The sequence below is a fragment of the Suricata suricatta genome, chromosome 1 (assembly GCF_006229205.1).
Source record: "Suricata suricatta isolate VVHF042 chromosome 1, meerkat_22Aug2017_6uvM2_HiC, whole genome shotgun sequence".
NCBI lineage: Eukaryota > Metazoa > Chordata > Mammalia > Carnivora > Herpestidae > Suricata > Suricata suricatta.
The window spans coordinates 144,582,471-144,591,417 of NC_043700.1; positions in this window are offsets into that span (position 1 = coordinate 144,582,471).

The window sequence follows — 8,947 nt, forward strand, 5'->3', positions numbered from 1 at the left end:
TGATGCTGAATGTCACATCACAACTGAATCAGTGATTTCTCTCTCTGTCTTGTTGCAGGATTGTGGGTGATCATCTCCCATACTGGGATTGCTCCGTCTCAGGCTGCACTATTTGGCAGAAATCCGTGATTTTTTGGAATGTTAGAAGGTGCTCAAAACTGGCACTAGTGTTTTTGTTGTCACTTCAAAATACCTATGGACAGTCCTTTGCTTTTGCATACAAGAGTAAGCTTAGGAACGCTTTGCTTCATTCTAGGTCAGGCTGCCTGCAGATAGAGACCCTTTCCTCTGCTGCCTTATTGCCAGTTACATTAAGTAGAGTATATGACAAGCGTTTATTAATGCTGTCCTGTAGTCAACGTCTGTGCAAGCATATACAATCGTCCTCATGTGAAAAAGGTTGAAAAGAAAGATGATAAGAAGGAGATGATTACGGGGAAAGTTAAGAAGGAAATCATCGAGAAGTATGAATGAATATGCAAGTGGCTAAAACTGCAAGATTTTATAAGAAGTCTACGTCTGTATCTCATCTGCAGAGGAGGAGGAGAAAAGGGCGAGGAATCCCTCACTTCTACTGAGATTAGGGAGATGTGTAAAATGTGGGGAACAGTGCAAAATTTTGTAGAAAAGCCACACAGGAATAAGGCAAGTGATGAATCAGTTTAACGACACTGCAATATCGCATTTCCGCAAAATCCTCAAAAGGAGGCAAAAGCAAGTGTCATTGGGTAGGTTCCTTGTTAAAGTTGCACAAAAAGAAAAAGATTCCATTGAGCCAATTGAGAGTGTTCACTTTGATATATAGGTTCTTGGATTATAAACATGTTTCCAGAATGAACTATGCTCAGAAACCAAGGTTTTACTGTGTATGTGTATACAATATATACCTATATGTGTGTGTATATATAGATATATACACATAACACATATATCTCTATTATGTATAGACGTGTACAGTCCATTGTATCATGTTTTATATACTCATTCACATTTGTTTTCATTTAACTGCAAAAAAGATGATTCAATAATTAACGAGTCTGTGATATTAAAAATTATTTTCTGTACAGAGTAAGTAAAAACTGTAAGAGAAGAGCGATGGATTGTATGTATATTAACTTAGTTTACAGTAGTCTTGAAAAAGAAATGTCATGTATAAATAGGGACTCTCCAATAGGCTAACCCTCAAAAGTTGGCCTATATTACTGCTTAATATATTTTCTTACAAGGACTGACACATAAGACAAAAACTAACTCTGATGATTAGTTACTTCTTGTTTACACAATCTTTCTTATGCATTCTAAATTCTTAGGAAAAATCTAAAATATATAATAATATATACCTGGACAAATTTGACAATGTTAATTTGTTAATTAAGTCTGTCTCATTTCATCACTACTTGATCAGAGACATGGTGAGTTCAATAAGAAAACTATTAATTTAAATAACTAAGTTATAAACAAATTCTTTGTAGAGTTTGATTTCCATTGTCTAAGCTTTCTATGTCTACCCTCTTTGGAATCACCATCTCGAATTATAGCTATATTCCTCTCAACCTATGTTTCTAAGGCTGACTGTTTTGGAACCCAGTAATAAATAAAAATAACAATGTATCTATGTAACATTTATTAAATCCTTACTGAATTTTAGGCATTTTGATTCATATATCATCTCATTGAATCTTTATAACCACACTCTGAGGAATAGAATTGTATTCCTTACTTCAGTGTGGAAGAAATTGAACCTCAGAAGTGTATACAGCTTGCTTAAGGTACAGTTCAGTGGAAGAACTTGGTAAAAGTCATCCAGGGTTCTGAGTCCAAAGTCCGTCCTCGGAGTTCTTTTAGGAAGGCTGTTAGTAAGGTATAGTTTAGTATCCTGGTTGTCAGGATTTAGAATAATTTTATCCAAAATGAGATGAGATGATTGTGTGTGTGTATGTGTTGTGTGACTATAGAAATAAAATATCAATTTTGAAAAACATAAAGGTTCCCAAAATAATGATCCAGGTTTCAGGAATGATGATATTAATTTCTAAAATTTGAAGTGTTTTGTTTGCTTATCCCACCACCAAAATAGCTTCTATACAAGAGTGGTCTGTATAATTTTAGTTCCATTTAAATAATAAGTTTTAGATATAGTATATTAGGATTTCACAGACAAGTATGTAAAAAAGTTCTTTGATAAATTAGAAAAATCTTACTAAATAAATCCACAATGTTTATTGTATGCCAAGAGCCTTTCTAGTATATGTGTATGCGCATATATATATATGTATTCATTTAATTCATTAAAAACTTTGAAATAAATATGTTTTATAGTAATTTATATGAAAAAACTCATCAGGAGATTTGAGTTAGGCCTATGGTTTTATGAGATTGTCAGACATGCTAATGCAAAATTAAATTTAAAATGTTTAATGTTGACTTAATCCATTTCCATAGTTACATCCTAGAATACTTAAACCTTGAGGAAGCAGGCAGACACTGACTGCTTTCATGCTGTTTTTAATATAGCAAGGGAGAGATTCCATCAAATATACTATAATTTCATATAGTGAACCCGTGAAGTAGATCAGGAAGTCTAATAGGAGAAAGAGAATAATTAAGATAACTGTAATTATAGAAATCACATATTTTAAGGTTGTCATTTTTAAAAAGGATTTTGGATTCTTGAGTAGGAAGGTTATGGGATGAAAAAGACATCACAGTTTTTCTGAAGGACCTAGTGTGAGAGGAAGCAGCAGACATGAAACCAATGAAAAAACCAAATGATTAGCAGAATGTACAGTTGCGTAAAAACTCTAGAATGTAGATAGTTGTCATAATTGATGAAGGATCTTAAAAAATCATTTTTAAGTCATTATTTAGAGAGAGAGAGAGAGCAAGGGGCAAAGAGAGAGGTAGAGAGAGAATCCCAAGCAGGTTCTGTCCTGTGAGTACAGAACCAGATGTGGGGCTTGAACTCATGAACCATGAAATGATGACCCGAGCCAAAATCGAGATTTTAGCAATTAAAAGACTGAGCCACCCAGGTGCCCCCCAAATACTTTTCAATCCCCAATGACCTTTGAATAACATCAAGGTTAGACATACTGATGTCCCAAACATGTAACTTTGATTCCTTAAAAATTTAGCATGAAATGATGCTCAGCATCACTCATTATCAGAGAAATACAAATCAAAACCATACTGAGATACCACCTCACGCCAGTCACAGTGGCTAAAATGAACAAATCAGGAGACTATAGATGTTGGCGATGATGTGGAAAAATGGGCATCCTCCTACACTGTCGGTGGGAATGTAAACTGGTGCAGCCGCTCTGAAAATAGTGTGGAGGTTCCTCAAAAAACTATCAATAGAACTCCCCTATGACCCAGCAATAGCACTGCTAGAGATTTACCCAAGGGATACAGAAGTGCTGATGCATAAGGGCACACGTTCCCCAATGTTCATAGCGGCACTTCTACAATAGCCAAATCATGGAAAGAGCCTGTCCATGTCCATCACCTGATGAATGGATCAAGAATATGTGGTATATATACACAACGGAGTACTACATGGCAATGAGAAAGAATGAAATATGGCCATTTGTAGGAAAGTGGATGGACCTTGAGGGTGTCATGCTAAGCGAAATAAGTCAGGCAGAGAAGGACAGATACCATATGTTTGTTCTCATAGGTCTAACAGGAGAAACCTAACAGAGGACCATAGGGAAGGGAAGTGGGAAAGAGAGTTGGGGAGAGAGAGGGGGGCACAACTCATGAGAGACTATTGAACACTGAAAAGGAATCTAGGGCTGAAAGGGGAGGGAGAGGGGGGAAAGGGTGATGGTTATGTGGGGGCACTTGTGGGGAGAAGCACTGGGTGTTATATGGAAACCAATTTGACAATAAACTATTATAAAAATTTAACTACTGTTCACCTACTGTTGACTGGAGACATTATAGATAAAGGCATAAACTATTGATTAACACATATTTTGTATGTTATATTTATTATATACCGTATTCATATAATAAAGAAAACTAGAGAAAAGAAAATGTTAAAATTATAAGAAAACCAAAATACATTTATAGTACTGTGTTGTTCAAAATCTACATGAGTGGGCTCACGTAGCTTAAATCTGTATCCGTTTTGCTCTTGTCTTTTGTTAAAATATAAAGGATCTTAAAATAGACTGAAGAGATTTTAAAATTCGAATCCTAATTTGGATTAAAAAATTTAAATGCCATTTGTTTTTCTGGAAAGTTTTCTTTTAGGGAAACAGACTTACATTTAAAAGAACTGGCACATTAAAATTTTTCATGTTATAACTGTGAAAATATCCCCATAAATGAATAACATTTTGCATATATTAGACATTTAAATAAATCATATGATGACAATGGGAGAGAAACTTGTGGAATTAGAGATGCATTTTCATTTAGTTAAAGTGATTTTCTTCCCAAGTCTGCAAAAGTGTAATACCTCATTCTGAAAGGATGGAGGAAAAATAAAATGACCTTAACTTGTGTAAATACTTCTTTACCTATTTGATTGCAAACAGAATATTAGAGGAGGTATAATGCCAGTCAGTATGATTGTTGTGAATCAGAGATTTTATTTCTAAATGGCATGAATTCTTTGTTTTGGTATGTGCTCTTCTTTCACTGTTGTTTTTGATAAAGCATTATTTTGTTTGTTTTACTGTACAAATTCTCATTAGCACAGAAAATACTTAATGAATATGTTACGCAGCATGACCTCCATGGATAGAACATCTTCTCTAAAGCAGCAGAGCGCTAGGAGGTAATTAGAGCTCCCCATGATATTTATTACTAATAATCTTCCATTGACATTTGAGGTTGATAGGCAGTATTTAAAGTTTTTCACTGTTAGCTTAGGCATGCAGCTTTCCAAACTCTGCCTAACACAACAGGTCATCTAAGAATTGTGAGGATACATTTTGTTCAAGTTTTGATAACTTATGAAATCATCAAACCCCAGCTTGTGTTTAATAGAGTTGTGAAGCATCAACAATTTTACAAATAGTATCTTTCAGTTGAGTAAATATATAATAAAATTTAAAAACATAATCACAATTAAATGAAACTTGGGATGCCTGGGTGACTCAATCAAGTGTCCAACCCTTGGTTTTGTCTTAGGTCATGATCTCATGGTTTGTTCAAGCCCTGTATCAGGCTCTGAGCCTGCTTGAGATCCTCTCTCTACTTCTCTCTCTGCTCTTTCCCTGATTGTGCTCTCTCTCTCAAAATAGAGTAAATAAACTTAAAAAATAAATTAAATAAAATTTCATTGCCATGTTGCTTAAACATGTTTATACAGAGCCTTCCAGTATTAAATGGTCTTAAAAACTCAATGTAACTGCTAAAATCAAATCTGTAGTATCAGATCACAAAAGTATAGAGAAGACATTTATCCAATACATTTTTTTTAATTCATAAAGGGAAGAAAACTAAATGCAAATGAAAACAAATACAGTGCACACGTTTCTGTACCTTGTGTCTGTGTGAGGAGATTAATGAAATGAATTTAGAATAGCTGAAGGAATGGATTTCTGAAGCAAAAGCAAAATTTCTGTATTCTTTGTTGTTTTTCCTGCTGTATTTCAGATGCAAATATTGATAAAATACTTTCATAGTATTTCTAACATATATTTCTATTTCCAAATGCAGGTCGAGGTAAGCTCTGTTAAATATTGAATTGATGTATTTTATTAATGATAGAAATAAATTTGTTTTTATCAAATATTATTGTTATTATTTAAAGGCTTAATTTTATCAATTTTAATGGGAAAAATGCTTTCTTTATTAGAACTTCCAAAGTGGACATATTACTGTCCTTGTATCTATTTTATTGCCTTAAAGTTGATATTCACCAGTAAATAATCTCTAACTTTAACTTTTGTTTCTGTAGCAGCATAATTTTCTACTTGATCCACTCAAATTTATTTTCTTTTTCTTATTATTTTCAAAGAAATATTTTTGGAGATGTTATAATTTTATTAAGATTATTTTGTCACACCTTCAATCTGTGTTATTCCAGCAAGACTTTCTGTTGAATTGATACGAAGGCTAGGATGGATAGATTCAGACAATCCTTCAAGTGATTTTCAACATATGCTTATATGAGAAATCTAAAAGGGCTCATATTGTTAAGAATTTCCTCATATTTAATAAAATAAAACCACTCAATTTAATGAATATTAGTGGAACAAATAAATTACATTAAGCTCTGTGTTTATTAGCTATCATTATTTGAATGTGATTTCTGATTAGTACTGAAACACGATGGGATAGAATAAAAGAAGGAAAGGTGGTGATAAATCAACTTATTTGATTGTTGGGGTCTGCACAGACAGCATGGAGCCTGCTTGGGATTCTCTCTCTCCCTTTCCCCCATCTCTCTCAAAATAAATAAACTTTATACAAATAAATTTCTGAAACAATCGTTTCTATTTATTTATGTATTTTGAGAGACAGAGAGTTAGAGCCAGCATAGGAGGGGCAGAGAGAGCGGGAGGCAGGATCCCAAGTAGGCTCTGATCTGTCACAGCGTATATAGCCTGACGCAGGGCTCAAACTCCATGAGACCGTAAATCAAAACCAAGAGTTTTATGCTTAACCAACTGAGCCACTTTGGTGCCCCTGAGTCATTTTTTATGTGCCCCAAATCATTCTTTATATATGTTAAGAGCAAGATAATTATTTTAAAGCAGCATATTATTTGAAACTGCCATGCTAAAGAAATGGAGCAATCTTTAAAAGAAATAGATGTCTACAAAAACAATGACTTTGTAAAAGTTTAAGTTGTGTCAAGCTTTCAAAACTAATTCATAAGTTACTGATATAAGTGTAGTGATAGTTTCAGTATTTGTTTCACATATTGTTCTTATATGGTTTTTAGATTACGGTATAGGAGATGGTGTAACCTCATAGCAGTAAATATTTAGGAAGGGCTTTAGGTTAAAGATCCTGCCTTGTAAGTCACTATTTGTGCCTTACCCTTACAGAAAGCCACCACATCTCTGATTGATTCCACATAAGTTTCTATGAAATGATGATTCCCTGGTGTTCTGGACAGAACTAAAACCAGTGTTTTACATACTGGAGGTCACAAATATAATTAATCTGAGCTTATCTTTTTTAACCAAGTGAGAAAATAAAATGACTAGTAAGTCAAAGCCAAGGGAGATGTACAGTTTCTCCTTACTTTGAATCTGCTACAAATACCTATGATAAAAAAGGAGAGAAAATTATATGTATATGTTTAAAAAGCACAAAATGGGGGGATGCCTAGGTGGCTCATTGGTTAAGTGTCCAACTTCAGGTCAGGTCATGAGATAAGGTCATGATCTCGCAGTTTGTGAGTTGGAGCCCCGCAACTGCCTCTGTGCTGACAGCTCAGAACAGGGAGCCTGAGGCTGTCTGGGCCGCCAAGTGTTCTGTCTGCCTCAGGCAAGGATTATCACTCTCCGGAGAGTGAGCCAGCAAACAAGATTTGCATCTAGAGGCTGGAGACTGCCATTTCCTGGCCAAAATAACTTTGGCGTCTGTCATGCTGGGCCAGACGTGAGTGGCCAAGGTGCACAAAAGATCAAAACCGCATTTTGGATTATTCAGTGCTAACTCCCCCCTTCCCAGCATTGCTGAGGCAAATCTGGGCATTTCTTTTGATGTTCATTTGACTCTGTTTACCTGGTAACTGACCTTGGTCAGCTGCTTTGTTTTCCCACCTTGAAACCTTTATAAAAGACAGTTTTCTGAATAAATCTCTTTCACCTGATCGGAGAACCGTAAATTCTGTCTTTACTCTCTGCGTCTCCCTCTCCTGCCCCCTTTTTCTCTCCCTCCCTCAGGAGAAGGACCTGCGACGATTCTCCGCCCTGCTGGTCGGGCGGGGGAGAAACAGGTACCGCTGATCGCCAGGGACGAGGGCCGCGGGTTACCGACATGAGTCAGCTTTAATTTCTGTGCCTCCTTCTCTCTTCCGCCTCACCCTCTTCACACTTTCTGTCTTTCTCTCTCTCTCTCTCAAAAATAAACATTAGATAAATAAATAAATAAACACTAAAAATTATAAAAAATCTAAAATTATATTTTAATGGATCTTAATTTTAGAGCAGAAAGTACAGAGAAATCCTATACAATCCCCTTGTCTCCCTTCACAGAGTTGCCTCCATTATTATATTAATGTAGTTCATTTATTATAGTTGATGAGCCAATATTGATGCATTAGTAAGTCCATTTCACATTAGAGCTTTCTCTCTTTGTATTATATGGTTTTAAGGATTTGGGCAAATGCATAATGTCACATATGTACTATTAAAGTATCATACAGAGTAGTTTCACAAACCAACATTGCTTCATGCTCCATCTATTCATTGTCTCCAACTCACTCCGAAAGCGTCACAATCACTGTGTTTATTCTTTTTGTTTTGTTTTGTTTTGTTGGTTTTTTTTTTGCAATTTCCATAGTTTTGCTTTCTCCAGAATATCTTATAGCTAGAAACATACAATATGTAGCCTATTCAGATTGATTTCTTTCACTTAGCAATATCAAAGTTCCTCCATGTGGTTTTTGGCAGTTTGATAACTCATTGCTTTCTTACTGCTTAATACTATTCAGTTGTATGGATGTATATATAACATTTTACTTCTCCATATTCCTGTTGAAGGATATCTGATTGATTCCAAGTCTTAGAAATTATGAATAAAGCATCTATGAACATTCATGTGCAGATTTCCGTGTATGTAAGTTTTCAACTCCTTTGGGTCATTTGACCTAGATGCAGGATAGCTCAATCATAGTTACTCTGTAAAGGGTGCTGTATAAAACTGTCAAACTGTCTTCCAAAGTGGCTGTACCATTTTGTATTCTTACCAGCAATGAATGCGAGTTCTTCTAATTTACATCTTTACCAGGTTTTGTTATTGTCAAGATTTG